A 17890-nucleotide genomic window follows, 5' to 3' on the forward strand; every position below is an offset into this window, starting at 1 on the left:
TTTTGAAGTGATGCCTTGAAGAATATATGATAGAGATTTCACTATACATACAGATGACAATGATTTAGAATTGCACAAAGAATTTATAGATTTCCAACGATGTATGGAACATAACATTAAGACCCGAGAAAAGGAATCTATTCAATTTTTTTGCTACATCCCAGTAAATTGCATTAGTTTAATAGCAAATATTTCCCCTAAGAAATTCAATTTAACCTGCGGAAAAACCACTTGGATTGTTTCTGTGTCATCTTCGGAAAATAAAGCATTTTTAAAATAATTTTGCTATTCGGATTGTGCCCTTCTCTTGGCGGAGATTATATGAGTTCAGACATTCTAGAAATAAACTAAAATTTTAGAAATGAATTAAGGAAAATTTCAATAATTTTCTAAATTTTATTATGGAAAAAAAGATAATTCAAGATGACGAATAGAATTAGAAATAATAATTCTGATTGTTACTACGAAATTCATTGGCACAAGCAAATATGACAAGATGAATAATTTAAATCAAAATAACAGATACAGACTGGATTAAGAATTCATATTTATAGCGTGAATTATTTACAAAATTTGTGCAATAGTCATAATAATGAAAACTTATTTTTAAAAAATCTTTAAAACATTAAATAAAATTTAAAAAATAATAAATAGAAATTTGAATAGCAAAATAAATGGAATTTCAATGCCCAGAAAGTTACGAAAGTAACAATTCTATATTGTTCAAGGGAATCGGCGTAAGCTCTAATTACTAAAAATGATCAAAATAATTATAAAATAATAACTACTGGCTACCAGAACTATTTCGCCATTCAATAAGACGAAATATCATGAAAATTATAAGCATTAATTTGAAACCAAAACTTATTTTTGGATTAGAGAATACATCTTAACTACAATACTTAATAGAGGCTCTTAAAACGAGGGAAAAATTAATTTGAGCACATAGGTCGACCAATTTTAACTATACCTTTTTTAAACCATAAAAAATTTTACAGATTTTTATTACTTTCTCTCATCCCAAGCATACAAATAAAAATTATTGTAATCGTCAAGAAAATTTGAACGCAAGAGTTTTATGAATTTCTACGTTTCAAATTTCTTCGAATAGGAAAAATAAGCATTTTTGGAATTATGTCTTTCTGTCTGTGAATACGATAACGTTTTCAGCTAGACGGATGAAATTTTGTATATAGTCATTACCCTACATTTATAGATTTCTATCAAATTTTAAACGAATTCTATTCAGAAGATTGTCTGTCTGAATATAAATGAACTCGCTAACTGTAAAACAAAGAGAGATGAATGGACAAAATTTGGTACAAAGATTTAATATTTAATACATAGATATATATCAGTTTTGGAGCCAAACACATCAAAGGGTGACCGTCTGTCGGTTCGTACTTTCAACAGCATGTAAATCTGGTAACTCAATAACGCAATGGCATATATATGTAATCTGGAATGCGGTTTTGTAAAATATTTCAATTTTTTTTGTCAAATTTTGATTTTAATAAGCACCCAAAATACAAATTCGGTTTTCGATACTTGTGTATTAACTGCATCCTAGCAATTAATCGCCAAACAAAATCTACTAAGATCGTATACTTATTGGCTTTTTCGTAACTATTGTAAACCAATTACAAAATTAATAATACACAAATACATTTAGTACAGAGAGTATACGATAAAGTTTCGGAGAGACCCCTCCGGATGATTTTTCTGCTTATAATCGAAATAAAATTTTCAGCAATATTTTATTCTGTAGTCTTACAGTATGTGATTTCAAATGCAAAAAAATACGTCAAGCCTTAGTAATAATTCATTATTTTTAATACTTAAAACACCAACTTTTAGTGAAAAATTATCATTTTCAAACAATTAACTTGGTTAAATTCCAATCTGATATATCACTACTTTGTTTATGAATCATAAGTAAATATTTTTTAAATTTTGAACAATGATTAACTTTTTACCTGCGCTCAGGATAATTTTTCTTATACCCGTGTTCATGCACCTGTTGTTTCTCTTTAAAATATTCCGGCAGTTGCATTTAGGATGGAAATTTCTTTGTTAGGTTTCATATTGGCTAGAAATGGAAGAAAAGTGAGTAGCAAAGTAGATTGTAATTAATTAGCTGGATGATATTTATTTAAATGATAAATTGATAATCAGTTGCTTATTTTCAAGCCTTGGTTTCTGTATTAAAAATAATATTTGAGCAAGTGGAATCTTGAGCATTAATTGAACACTACCATAAAGAGACATACGATTATGAAACAAAATTTCAAACTATTAAGCAATAAACTCGTAATCTGAAGCTCGAAATGGAACTGCTGCTTTAGACTATTGTTTACCTTACTTGGGAAGTATGTAGGTGGCCCTTGAAAAAATTTCAGCTAATAAGTTAAACAAGATCAGATATTTCAAAATTTCAACAAAATATTGTAATATGGAAGGATAGTAATTACTTAGCTTGAAGAGACTTCTTATGTTTATTAAAAATTTATAAGGAACATAGAAAATTTTTTTTGTACCAATATACAATAAATAAATAAGTCGATTTTTCCAGTCCTTAACTTTAACAGAAGAAAATAATGTATGCATAAAAACTGGCATAAAAAAAAGCATCGATTTAAAGCACATTTAAAAATAAAAATATGTTTAAATTATATATAAAAAAAGTGTAGTGTATTCTGAAACAAGAAGAATAAATTGTTATTTTCTGGCTCTTAGAATGCCAAACAAGTAGGATAATCGCAATTCTAATCCCGTTTGGTCTAGCATATATAATGAAGACCATAAGTCAAGGACTCGTGAAAAATGGGAAACGTGACATTTTCTTCTCAATCAAAGCGCACTTGGCGCAGCTAAGTGGTATCGGAAGAAATTTTGTTTAGTTCCAATAAATGGGGTTAAGTTGTATTCCTTGGGGAACATCAGGATTAATTTTTTACATTTTTATCTGGCTTGGAAGAAAACTAGAAAAACCTCTAGTACCCAGCCCGATCTTAACGAGAAATTCATTGTTACGTAGCATATCGATTTATTAGTTTTTAAATAAAAATTGTTGAAAAGCTTTACACTTATTCAAATTCCTTAGCCTTATGATGCTATAATTCATTAGGCATTTGGTGCGACTGCATATCACCTTGTACTATATAACATTAGTAGTTTTTTAACCAAAAACAGAAAATCTTAAAAATTAAAATTTACAAAAGCTACAATTTTTTTAAAGCACCATTGAAAAAATAATAATACCCAGTATAATAGCTCTAAGTACATATGATAATCCTTTTAAGCTCTAAAACACATTTGAAAATGCCCATTTTTTGACATATGCACATGACACAAATGACACCGAATTAAACCGAATTACACCGACAGGAATTAAACCGAATGCTAATAAATGTTTAGTTCCTGAGGGAGTATCGACTTGAGCGCAAGAACAGACGACTCCGAAAATGGAAAGGAGTATCTAATTAAGTAGGGAAGAAAATCCTCACTTTAAAGAGATTAAAAGCGCACTGTTATCAGTTCAACAAGTCAACTCTTATAAGATGTCCTTAAATAAAAATTTATCATCTTTCGCCTTGTTTTTGAAAGCATGGAATTTTTCAAACCAAGTATTTTCAAAAAGAAAAAAGTAGTTTACTTAAAAAGTATTCTGAAAAACAAATAGAATTTGGTTCTTCATTTAAAGAAGACATTTTAAGAACAATGTATGTTTTGATTTAAATTTTTTTACGCGACCAAATTGACAACTGCTGAAAAAGCAATAATTTTTGTAAGATCCTATTTAGTTTTTCTTAAAAGGAAGTGATCTTTTAAAATAAATCATTAATTACTGAGAGTATTTTCAGTAAGAGTTGCATTCTTTGAAATACTCTTCTCTAAATAGACACCATTCTTATCCAGTTAACTGTTTCGACCGCTTCGAAAAATTCGTATCTAAACTGTCTCGCAAAAATTTAGCGATGACGAGTATACTCGTCAAACACAGTATGTGTAATATGAAATTCTGTTATAATGAAATGGCTTTTATTTTTTATTTCAATAATCATATTTATTTATTTACTTAAACTATCATACATTTTTTTTTCCTGTGAACGAAAAAATTTATTTATTATTTTAATTTAATGTTAGAGAATGGTATTGAGCAAAGCATGGTAAAACACATAAAAATCTTTTATTCGTTCCTTTGATTTTGACTTGGTCTCAAAATATTTTAAACATCTTGAAATTTACGAATATAATTGAGTTTTTACTAAAATTATAATTCAAACTGTAAATTGTCATTACTTATTACTCCTGACGAGTAAACTCATTATAACGCAAAATGTTGCACTTTTTTCGTGACGAGTATACTCGTCAAAAACAGTTAATTGATTAACGTATTTTCCATTTCTGGAATGGCTTCTGAGAATCGTTAGTTGGGACATCAAAATCAAAAGAACGGCGAATTTCCTTCGCTATTTACTATTTTTTCAACGTTTCAAGGTGCATTTCAAAGCTGGGAATAAAAAATGTCTACTGGGTGATATCTGGTAAGTAGAGGAATAGTTCAGAACGTTTTGACCGTCATTTGAATCATTCAACAATTCCCGAATATCTGTAACACTATTTAGATTTTGATTATCTATCAATCTTCTTTTATTACAAATGTTAGGAATGAATAGAATCACAATTTTTATGACTATATCAAGGAGTCGTTATTATAAGAATCGCAATAAGTAACATGCAATTGAATGAATCTTACCGGAAGTTTGAAGCTTTGTTAACGGCGCGAAAAATTTCATTTCAAGGAAAGAAAGTACTTACAAGAACTTTTTATTATTCGACAGTCATTTCGAAATCCATTTAAGCTAAATAAGTTTTCAAGTAAATTTGTTTCGTTATAAAAGGAAAGAAAAATAAAACGAAATTCGATTCATCAGTAGAACTGAAAAGATATAATAACGTAAACAGTAGAATGTAAAATTCCATATTGAGTTTTTTTTTAAAATTTTTTATTTATTTATTTATTTATTTTTGTGAATTCTGAAGTCATTTCCTGGCGCAAAATTCCAATCTAAGTATAAAAGACACGATGAATGATCTCTCAAAATCTACTTAAACTTAACAGAACTTTTAGTAAATCAATCATAAAAGTTAAGAAAAATAAATGGAATCTCGTTCGCTGAAACAGTATTGTTGAACAGAATCGCAGAAAATAAAATTTTATGCACAGAATTTTATTGAATTTTTTATTGACGAATTTCACCCATTTTGTGACTCAGTTTTGACTCTATAAAAGCAATTATTCCTAAGTGCGCTTCATCAGTTCGGAAATTCAGTGGAATTGAATCGAAATCATCTTTCTGCTGTAATAAAAGTCAAGAATGTTGATTCAAATTCATTCACCGCGGTAGTTTCTTGTAATAGATGAAATAATTTTTTCCCAATGAAAACAAAGTAATTTAGTGTATTCATTCATCGCTTTAAAAAGTTTTTATAAGTTTAATGACTCAAAACTCGATATAATCTCTCAAGATCTATTTAAACTTAGGGGAATTTTTAATAAATTATTATCATAAATAAAAAAATTGCGATTTTATTCACCGAAGTGATCCTTTTGTACGTAATCGTAAAAAAAAATGATGTGTTGAATTTTGCTGAAATTTTATATTGGCTGTGTTCCTTTCACGCTAAAGAAAAATAAATAAATAAATAAACCCACCGAGGATTGTTTCTCAACACTTTTTTACATTCCCTCTAATAATATAATTTTCTAATATTCCAGAAAACGACTTCTATAGCATTGTTATACGATAGTTACGAAATATCAACCTTTGGCATAAATTTAGCATTTTTACTGAATCCATAGTGTAATCCATGACGAGTCCTTGGCATGCGGTTAATAATATCTGAAAATCGAATTTGTGTTTTAAATGTGTTTTTCCCAACCGATTGAAATAAAAATTTGACACAAAACTATACTTGTAGTCACAAAATCACATACGAAATTTGATATATTTAAGTCACTGCGACGTTGAGTTATTACTTTGATATATTTTTAAAAATACAGACCTACACACAGTCAATCCTTTGATGTCTTTGGCTCAAAATTTGATAGGTATCTAGGTTATAGATGTTAATTCTGTGTATCGAGTTTTATCTATCTAACTTTCTTCGTTTTATAACCATCGTTCTAATTTATATTCGAACAGCCTGACAGCCAGACTTCTTCCGAGCGGATTTTGCGCACACTTAGATACAAACCTACAAATTTTGTGTAAAGACCGTATACCAAATTTCCTCCGTCTAGGTCAAAGTGTTTTTGAGTTATCTTTGTCTCAGACAGACAAACAGACAGATGGACATTTTCGAAACTTGTGTTTTTCGAACTAAGGGAGTTTCTAAAACGCGGAGATTAGTCAAAATCGAGAGTATGTATTTTTTGACGATAACTTTGACGATTTTTACTATAATTTCTCTCTACTACTTATACGAAAAAGTAATAATTATTCCGAAATGCAATTTACTCTAATTTGGGAATCAAATAGAATCCAATCAAAATATTCCTCAAATAAAAATTCCATAATAATGAAAGTAAAGAATGATGAATAAAATTTTATTCATCGCAGTAATACCATATAAATAAGGTTTTAAATGAATAAAAATTAATTTACTATATCATTGTTTTTTCTGGAAGTTTCCCTGCTCAAAGGAAAGACAGCGCACTTCATCCACCGATGGCCATTTTTAAATATATATAAATTAAGCTAAGTTTTAATAAAATAATAATTGGAATTGATTCATGACAGCAGTATCATCACTTAGATAGATTTAACAAAATTCGTAACAAATAAAATTTAATTTAATGTTTTTAATGAATATTTTTAAAAATCCGATATGCGAAGGAAAACTTCAATATAAGAAAAGAAAGTGCTCCAAATGACCTGTTTCATCATTTCAGGATTCTAGCGGAATTGACTTAAACCAAATGGAATTTTTAATAATGATAATAAATATTCGGAGCCATAAATCAAATGTTATTAATCGGGACGATATCATTTAACAGGATCGCAAGGAGTAAAATTAAACGCAATATATTTCATTTGGAAGTTTTCTGTTGAGTTTAGTGGTGCAAAACTTCAATGAAAGAAAAAAAAATAACCAGACCGGATGGCAGCTTCATCAATCTAAAGACACCTCGACCTTTACTAAATAGTATTTTGAAGAATGAATAATGCCGTTCATCATGGTGTCTTGATTCATCGGGGTTACAAAAAATTTATATATTTCATCGAAATTTTCATGGAATTTTCTAACTTATTTGTTTCGCACCAAATTCCATTCTCAGAAATGCAAAAACTAGGAAAGACTTTTCATTAATCCAGAATCAACTTTTAATTACCATAACCTATACTTATAATAAAGCTCAATGTGTGTGTGTGTGTTGGCGCTCTACAGGCCAGGTCATTTGACATACAGCTATCAAATTTGGTACATGTATACCTTAGAGGTCGGGAATGTGCACCTGGGGTCCCCTTTTTTGAAATTTTAATTAGAATTTTAATTATTAGTTAAAAACTAACTTTCCCGCCAAAAAAATTTTCCATTTTCCCCACTTCCAACTTTTCCGCCAAAAAAATCTTCCATTTTCCCCACCGCCAAGTGAGTAAGGCTTCAGTTATTTTTTTCTCCCACCAGAATTGAGGCTAGGGTTAACATTTTTCGGCGGATTATTTCAAACGATTCTGTTTATTTTCTTAATGTTTTATGCATTTAAAATTAAACATTGTTAATTAATCCATGTTTCAGATTCATTCTGAAGTACTTTTGAATTAAAATAACACAGAATAAAGGAAATTAAAAATGTATAATCTGCATAGCGTTACAACAACTGGCGTAGAAAAATTCACGCATTTGCGTTAACGTAACTGGCGAAGAAAATTCACGCATGCGCATTATTTTCTGACTGTTGACATGACAACCAACGGATGATTTAAATTATTTTTAGGTTAGTTGCATGCTTTTTTAAGTAAATTGTATTTATATATTTTTTGTATATGCTTATAGTTTTAAGTACATCGTTTTTTAATTAGTTTTTTTAAACCTGTTTTCGACCGATTATTTTAAACGATTCATTTTATTTTCTTAGTGTTTGATGCATTTAAAATTAAACATTGTTAATGAATCGATCTGTTCATGATGAGTCTGAGAAATTTTTGTTGACAAATTCTTGAGATATTACATAAATTAAGAAAGATATACTTTAGTGCCCATAAAGTTTAAACGCTCAGTGACTCTATTATCAGTAATCATAGTATTAAAAAAATGCTTTGTTTCAGTAAAAAATATTATTATATTAATTGCAGATTAATCATTTACACTTTAATTTAAAGCATAATTTCTACGAGGGGTAACAGAAAATTAGAGAGATACATATCACGCTATGGCTGAAGGCCTTTATAATATTATGAGTGAATTATATGACTATCAAAATTTGAAGTTTTAAAATATTTTGCTGAAGAATCTATTAAAGTTGGAATTGCGTAAAATATTTAATGGTACGACCGGAGTTTAACCCCCTGCTTGGAGCAATTTTTACAACAAAATCGCCAACAACGGCCTTGCGAAATGTTCAAAAGCAAAGGAGCAGATGTTCAATTATAGTGCATAATAAAGATTGCCAGCTTTGGCGCGTTATCGCAACTTGGCGAAGAAGGGGGTTAAACTCCGGTTCAACCTATTTAATTATTAAAATTTAAACGAACATTAAGATTGGCGAACCGGCTGGTCGCCAAAGGCGGCTAGTATTTCAATAAATATAAATATTATTAAAAGCAATATCCTTCATGAAAGAATTATGATCTAAATACGAATCGAAATAAATGGAATATCGTTTCGGTACATTCGATTGCAACATTTTAAAAAGTTTCGTTCAGCTTTCGTGACATCAAACTTCCTTCTAATGAAAGTAAGGAGACTTAATAATAAATACAGAATCGTCTAATGATTCGTTATTCACGATTCTATAAATATTTAATGGAATCATGAATAACGAATATGATCTTATTCATCGTAATGGGTTCATTGAATAGAATTGCAAAACTTCAATTCGAGTTTAATGCATCCCATCGAAAACTTTTTTAGAAGTTTCAAGTTTCAAGCCTATTTTGTGACAATTCGGCACATTTTCTGGAAAGTAAGGATGCTTCATTAATCCAGAAAACTTTTATTAAAAGTGTTAATGAATCTTTTAATGAATGTGCAGAATAATGAATGAAATCTTATTCATGAAGATAGTAGCATCTAAGCAAGAATTGCAATGAATGGAATTTAATGTTCTATGTTTGAGAGTCTCCTTTCTTTCTTTCTTTTTTTGGGGGGAGGGGGAGTTTTGTTCGGATTTCGTGACACCAAACTTCTTTCAAAGGAAAGTAAGGATGCTTCATCAATCCAGGGACCTCTCGGAGGCCTAGCAAAGTGGCTTCTGAACGGAACGGAACTCAATCAAGTGATTGATTGGTAGAGGGAGCTGGAGTCGGGATCAATGGCTCCGGAGCAGTTTCCAGTCGCTCGACTGTTGCTTCTCATCCAGCAGGTAAGTCGCATTCATTCTCCTCTCCTGTGCAATGGCATGAATGGAACTCACTTCAAAGTTGTTTTTGCAATCGATGCCGATATTAAAAATGATTCAGTTACCGAGAACTTATTTTTAAAAAAATTTCAAAGCTCGTCTTTTTTTTTTTTTTTTTTTTTTTTTTTTTGCAAAACTTTTTCCATTCACTTAGCAGCCGATTTTCCCCCTCTTATTTATCTGGCATGAAGATAATGAGGATGAAAGAGATATTATATAGGGTCAGTCATATTTTGACACGGTGAGATGGCCCGTATCGTTCTAGCGGTAGAATTAATTTGCTGTCAGAAAAGACGGCGAAATTGATGCATAAATAATCTTTCAGCGTTAATGTTTCGTAGCTAATTCTCGCTTTACTGCAATTAATAATTGCTCGCTTATTAATAACATAAGAGTAGCTTAAAGTTCTTTTTTTATAATGAGAACGAAATATTATCAAATGCAGGAATTCATAACGATAATTTTTTTTAAAATCCAATAAGAAATTTGTAAAATTATTAACTGGCATGAATAAATTTTAATTTCAAGATGCGGGGATGGATGAGGTGTTATATATGGTTACTCACTTTGATGCGGTAGCATGTCCCGTATCGCTCTAGTGGCAGGACAACTTTTCTGTCGGAAAAGATGGCAAATTGGTGCATAACTAATTTTTCAGCGTTAAGGTTTTGCAGCTTATTCTTCTAGTTTCGCTGTAATTAGTAATTGCTCACTTATTAATTGTAAAAGAGTCAAATAACGTTCCTGCATATTTATGTATTTAATATAAATGAACTATTATCAAATTCACGAATTAATAGCTGCAATATTATAAAATCTAATTAAGAATATTGTAAAATTATTAATTGGCTCATTATTAATTAGTTTAACAAGACAGATGTGATAAAGGTGTACCGTTTCGTTGGATGGCTTTCCATCACTTTTTAAAGCGTAGAAAAGTATCATAAATTTATACAAAATAATCTAGAAATTTATATTAAATAACAACATTATTTGTTAATTTAACTATGCGCGCTTTCTCAAATAAAGTTATTTTGGGAAGCAAATATTTCCAAAGTACCGCAAAGTTGCACTTTAGAAATACATAATGCAAATTATTTTTATAAAAGCATTTCTCATCATTATATTGCTAAAAATATTAGAAAATGAATACTATTTTTGAATTACGTAGTAATAATTATTAGTTATTTGACTATAATTATTACTACAGAATACTTTATGTGCATACATATTTCAGCCAACAGCAGTTCAGAAGAACATAGACTGTGAATGGTATTATATTAAAAAAGTAAAAAGACTATATTTTTTTAAACGCTTCAGCTCAATGCCTTTGAAGCGACTTAGTTTTAAAGAGTTTTATTAGTGCACTTCGAAAATCCTCCTAACTTTTTAAATATATAAACGCTACTGAAAGCATTATAAACCATGAGAGTTTTTGTTTTCATATATCAGAAACAATTTATTAGTACGTAAATACCTTAAACAAAGTAGCAAAACTGGTGAAAATTTTGTAAGGTGTTAAGTGGTAATTTTTTGAATTTTTAGTATTAATGTCACATTTTTATATTAAAAATTTAATAATTCTGCACTTTTTTTTGGAATAAAAAAGTCAGGAGGAGTCATGGGGACATTTCTTCGTCAGCTATTCTGATGGTAACAGTTGCTACACCAAATAGATAATGAATGCAATTAAGCAAGATAAATAATTTCAGGGAAAATATTTTTTCATCTTATATATGATAACCTTGGGTTTTGAAGTGACATATGTCTAATTCTGTTCATACAGATGGTGTTTAAGAGAATTTAAAGCAAATTACGCGGGGGGGGCGGGGTCGCAACTTAGGAATTAAGACTTGTCTATTTTCTGTATGAAGATACTGAAGTTTCCGTTATCGTTTCCACTATTTTAAATCAATTCAAAATATAAGAAACTGAATTGTATAATTAAGAGTATTTTATACCCTACACAATTTTAAAAAAAAGTTTTGAAATTTCTTCCCTTGATGCATTGATTAAAAACCACCTTTTTATTAACCAAGGATTCACACAACTTGAAATTGTTCTATTGAATTTTTTAAATTGAATTCCTGTTAATTTACATTTAGGAGTGCAAGAATTTGTTACAAATTGAATAAAACGCAACTACTTTGAAATATTCACAAAACAAATTTCTTAAATATTTTATATGTTTCGTAAATATTTTATACTATTTTAAACGTTTCTTCTGTACGTTTTCAAACGAATTTCGAAAGCAGCGATCAAAACAAGTAAAGTAGCTATTAAGGAGTCATTAGAATCCTGTTCAAAATGCCAAACTGTCATCACTTCCCGGGCAAAAATGAGACATACGCTTCGTCACTCTAGAGATGGCAGCTTTATCGCAACGAAGTAAATAGGTTAGTTGATATCGCATACAATTAGTGGACGTTTAGGAAAGAGGAAATTTGCGGAAAGCAACCTTTGCTTTGACGAATTATTAAAGATTTATCTCGGTAGATATCGATGCAAAATATCTAAAACTTCCTACGTATTAAAAACTTTCAAAGTTTTCCATTTTTCTCTTTTTTTAAATTCATGCAAGAACAGAATGTTTTTTTTATCAACATTATTGTAAGATGAAAGCATATTCGTCTTCCAGTCATTGCACTTCAACTTAGCTTTAAAAAAAGTTACAACTGTTCAAACTCGAGCGAAATTGTTATAAAGCATTTGGAGATTGCATATTTTTATGTGAAGTGATTTATTGTTAAAATGATTCTGAACTCCTTTTCAGTTCAGAAAATTTAATTTAAAGCAATATTCTTATAAAATGAATACGTGTTCTCTTGTGAGCCATTTTGTTTAATTTTATCGCTAAATTATTTACATTCTAGTTTATCAAACTAGAAGGAATTTTTATAGACCATTTGGAAATGATGTCTTTGTGTATTAATTAGTTATAAACTGCAGTAATTCTGAATTGATATACAGATAAGAAAATATTAATAATTAATATAATATACAATTCTGTAAAATTTGGAATTTCACTTCAATCTTTTAAATTGAATTTGTTAATATGCTATGAATATTGCTATTTTTGTCTAAAGAGTAAATTGATGAAAGAATTCCGAAATTACATTTTATTTGCAAGCATTATATTTTGTGAAAAGCTCTAAATTGAGAGCATCTCTAGTTTAATTTTAATAACTCTAAATTAAAATTTTAAAAAGCTACTCAACATATTTACAAATGTTTAATTATTGAAATTAAGTTCTAGAAAGTTTTATATATTTCAGAATCTCTTTTTTCGATATTTTATTTAAAACAAAATAATTTGTATGCTAATAAATATCTGATAAGTTTTAAGGATATAAAATGCATATTTTCCTCTTATGTATTTTTAGATATTATTTGAACATAATTTTTTTATGAATTAAAATTTTTAAGTGTCATTATCAAAGCAAATTACTTTGCCTTTTTTAAATGTTATGCTACAATCTGTTATTTAACATTATCTTTTGTTGTATGATCTTGGATGTTGAAATTGTACGTCATACCATTTGGCATCCCGGTTAGAATATTTTTTGTCATTTCATTGAATTTAAGTTAAAATGTTCTTTCAAAGAGATTTGAAATTTAGTAATTATATTTCTATAAAACAATTTTAAAATTACTGATCACTATGCAATTTTAGGGGTATATTCTCAATTAGAGTAAAAGATTCAACTGTAGAATAATACAAATATTTTAGCTCATGAATGAGTGCGTAAGTGCATATAATTCCATCCTTTTTACAATGATACGATACTGTGATATATAAAAATTTGAAACTATGATTAAAGTAAAATACTTACTGTTACCATGTATGCAGTTTTCAATGCGATAAAGCAATGTTCCATACCTTACAAGTTCATATTTATGATAAGCCTTCACTCTTAAGGGAACAGCTGGTGTGACGTACTGCCCTGATCGACAGCTTATCAGGGTTCGCTTAAAATGAATTTTACTAGACGCTTTCAAACATTATTTGTTAATACAGAGTAACTGGTTATAAGTTCAGTATCATTTTGGAGTTTTCGGAATTGGCGCATTTTCTATAAAATGCAGCTAATTCAACTCGTAATAAGAGACGAAAACGCTTTAGGCACTTTTAGAATGTCCATTAAGAAAAAACGTCTTTAAAGCTAAGAAGTTTATAGTAAGTAATTATAAAAATTATCGCTTGATTTGGAATTGCCGGATCTAAATAAATTGTTTTAGATTTTTGTTGAATGGCAAAAAACAGAATATTTTATACAAAATTCAACCAATTCAACGTTCAAAAAAGGGCGAAACATTTTCAGGATCCGAAATTTGGCTTAAATCAAGCACGGATTTGGCTTAAGATCGGATCATTTTAACATCTTGTTAATGCTAAAAGGTTTAGACAAACCTTTTAGCATTAACAAGGTATCTTGTTAATGCTAAAGGTTTCTGGTAGACAATATCAGGATTTGCTTACAATGCTTCTTAAGTATTAAGCCCTTTAACGTATTATCTATTGATACAAAGTAGATAATAAATATTATTTTAGACTTTTGAGGATTACTGAAAAGCACAACCGAACATTTCATATAAAATTCAATTAGTTAATCCCCTAAAAGGGAAGACAAATTTTCCGACCAGGTTTGGAGCATACTGAAAGATTCTAACAATAGATAGGAGATGGATCAGAGCTTACATTTTAATGCAGTTGATAACGAAGCTGCCATTTAATCCCTTTTAAAATAATTACGATGAGGGATTTAATATCTTGTTAATACTAAAAGGCTTATTTATTAGAGTGCTTATCAAGATTTATTTAAAAGAGTTTTTAAATAAAAAGCACTTTCAAGCATTATTTGGCTGATACAGAGTGGCTGTATATAAATACATTATTCTTTTAGATTTCTTGAAGGTTACCTAAAAACACAACCAAATATTTAATAACAAATCCTATTAATTCAACGTTTTAAGAGGGATGTAAACGTTTCGATCTTGTTTGAAATATGCTGTAAGATAATAATTGAAATATGAGAGACGAAGCAGTCTTTACATTTGATTGCAGTTTATAACGATGCTGCTCAAATCACGCACTTCTAGAAATATCACGATGGGAAATTCAACACCTCGTTAATACTAAAGGGCAAAGATATTTGAACTTTGAAAAATAATCTTTTCGAAATGTTTAAGACCTTTGTTTGAGTGTGATTTATTTAAGCATTTGCTCATTTTAAATAATTGAACAATTTTAGTATTATTATGTTCTTTTTATGTTAGATATACGGTTAAAATGTCCCATTTCTAAATTTTAATTAACGGAAAAATAGTAATGCGAAGTTTCATTAGTTATATGATTTTTCTTAGTCATGTATATATTTTCTTAGTTTTAAATTATTTAATGTATTACTAGCTATTTTAAGAGTATACCTAAACAACATTGATTCTTAGAATCTCGGGAAAAGTACTTTAGTTTTCAAGTTGCAGAAAGTTTCTTAGAAAATAAATGTAGTGTGACGTATTAAGTAGGCTTGATTCAAAGCTATATTGTTCAACACCCTCTTCATGTGCATTTTAATACTTAAAAAAGTTGCAAATATCTTTGATAGCCAGCTTTATAAAAATTACAACGATGTTCACTATCACTGTATTTAACTTTGCTGTTTTGTTTATTTTATGTAGTGCTTTATAAAAAGTACTGCATTTTAGTTAAGATCTTTTTTTATATATAACTGAAGTATAATACATTTTAGCATTCATAAATAAAATCTTTAATTATTGTTAATTTATCTTTAATGTTTGCGATATTAAGAAAGAATAAGGTTACTTAAAACTTATATTTCTCTTTTATGAGCAGCATATAGTATTGAGTTATAAAGAGATCTGTATTGAGGGAGTCAATACAAAAAGGCTTGATCTTAATAGAGCTCATTATTATGCATTTTATTCGGTAAAATTAGATAAATTCCTAATAATCGGTTCTGGATTATGAAAAAATAAAACAAGTGTATTGCTACAAATTATATATTATAGTTCATTAGTAAAATATCGCAACGTAGTTACTTTCGTTAATTTGCATAAATTTTAATTAAATTAAATTTTAAATAATGCAAATATAAATATTAAAACAATTTTCTTGTAATTTATCTACTTTACGAATTATACTAAACACCAACAAAGCAAAAACTGTATTTTTATCTTAACGGCTTTTTTTGATTTAATACTTTTACGATGGACTTAAATGTAAAAAGAAAAATCGTGTTTGGTTTGGCTTGGTTTGCGGCAGTCATCTTGAAAACATTTTTTAAAGCGAATTTAAGTCTTTGGTTAGGTTGTAATCATTGAGCCATTCAAAAATCTAAAACTTTCAAAAGTTTGGGATTCCTTCTGCCAACACTGCCGTGAAAACATCAATATCTTACCTAAGGTTGAACGCATTTATCGTCGAGGTGAGACGTATTATATATTTATTCGGATAATAAAAAGTTCAAAAGACTATCTCTATTCAAACTGGATTTTACATTCCGCTAAACTTTGGTTGCTCCCTTGTGAAAAATTGTTACAGTATTATTTTATACTGTTTTAAAGTTTTTTTAGCAGCTGCTAAATTAAGCTGCAATGCAGTGTTAGAGCAATGATTTATTTCTTTACATCTTTTTGAACAATAAATATAAAATTCGAATGTATTAAGATATTGATTTGTCTATATTTTTTCACCAAATCATGAAAAATATTCGCGTATCTAGATTTTATTTTTATCCCCGATTCAAATAGAAAACTATTATTTTTTGAGGCGAGGAATAACTAGAATATTGGGACAGAAAAATCAGAAAATTCTTGTGCATATATTTAAAAAAAAAATTTCATGAAAAGTAATACAAATTGTTTATTTTTAATCTTCATTTTAAAAAAATCTTAATATAATCTTTTTTTTATTCTTTGATTATTGAGTTCTGTTGCTGCCAAAAATTTTCCCGGCAATTTTTACGTTGATATATCAATGATTGTATTTCTCGGTTTCTAAATAATGAATATGAAAACATTCGAATGTATCTCAAAATTATTTTGACTATATTTTATTCAGTAGTTCAGTACTCCTCTTTCTAAAAAGTTTACTTTAAATCATATTTAAAAAAAATAGTAAACTTTAACCTATGCAGTTGTGCAAGAAAATTGCACTACTCCAATTCTCTAAGCAAAACCGCTCAAGAACTTTTTAAACGTGCGTTGTACTACTAAAAAAATTTTTAACTGCTAATTTGTAATGTGCTGCTAAACAAATTTTTAACTGCTAATTTGTTATGTGCTATTGAACAAATTTTTAACTGCACATTTCTAGTTATTCTTTGTTGCAATAGTATAAAAGTTACGTTATAAAGATTAAAAAAATTGTTTATAGTTTCAAATGTGCTGTCATTTTTTCAATAATTTACATCAGTTCATGACTGTTATTGCTTTAGAAGTAGTTATTACTTTCTTTATCAAAAACACTGAATACAGCATATCATGTAAATATTTTGCCTTCTAGGCGAGAAGTAATAGAATACATTAACGACAAAATCAGAAAATTCTTTTAAAGATATTTTTTTTATTAAAAATACCCAGACGAATTATTTTTTTCATATCAAAATGGCATAAAAATATTTTTTTAACTATATTTGATTATTAGATTACTGATTTTTTAAAGGAGTATGTAATGAAATAGAAAGAAATAAGAGTAATACATGTCTAATTTTTTTAAAAAAATGTCAAGTTTTATTATATGAAATTTTCAGAAGAAAAGTAAAAAAAAAATGTAACCATCATAGCAACGAAGCTAATTCAATATATCGACGTAATATGCAAATCGGTTCCCAAATTATATTTCAACAATTCTATCAGAAACTTGTTAAAAGTGAGCTGTCATTTTATGACAGGTAAAAAATGAAACTCTTCTATTATTAAATTAATGGGAATATGAAAAATTCATGATTTTAAACAAGTCAAAAATACCGCAATATCTTTTCTGGTGCTGATACTATTAATAATTTGAAGGAATAAATCTTTGTTGTCATGTATGGATTAAAGTTTCATTAAATAGTTAATGCATAATAAAATGTATAAGATTTTTAAAAATGCTAACTATTTGCATAAAAAGAAGCTCCTGATTAATATAATCTTTCCACTATCGGAATAAAATTACTAAATTCTGAAGCATCTAAAAATTATTGCATTTTCATAATTTAAAAATATAGTTAATGTCTTTTCATCGTATTGGTGCTGCGA

General features: G+C 28.5%; 1 protein-coding gene across 2 annotated transcripts in view; it reads left to right on the forward strand.

Annotated features, from left to right (window-relative positions):
- LOC129958570 (complexin-like) overlaps nucleotides 1–17890 on the forward strand; it is a 198232-nt gene that overhangs the window by 17714 nt on the left and 162628 nt on the right. The window contains exon 1 of one of the 2 annotated variants that reach the window (XM_056071133.1): nucleotides 9568–9592. The exons of the other annotated variant lie outside the window; for it this stretch is intronic. The gene's annotated coding sequence lies outside the window, so the exon portion shown is untranslated. Of the gene's footprint in view, nucleotides 1–9567; nucleotides 9593–17890 lie in introns of those variants that run through there. 2 annotated transcript variants of the gene reach the window in all.

Source organism: Argiope bruennichi, chromosome X1 (assembly GCF_947563725.1).
Source record: "Argiope bruennichi chromosome X1, qqArgBrue1.1, whole genome shotgun sequence".
In the NCBI taxonomy this organism is placed as follows: domain Eukaryota; kingdom Metazoa; phylum Arthropoda; class Arachnida; order Araneae; family Araneidae; genus Argiope; species Argiope bruennichi.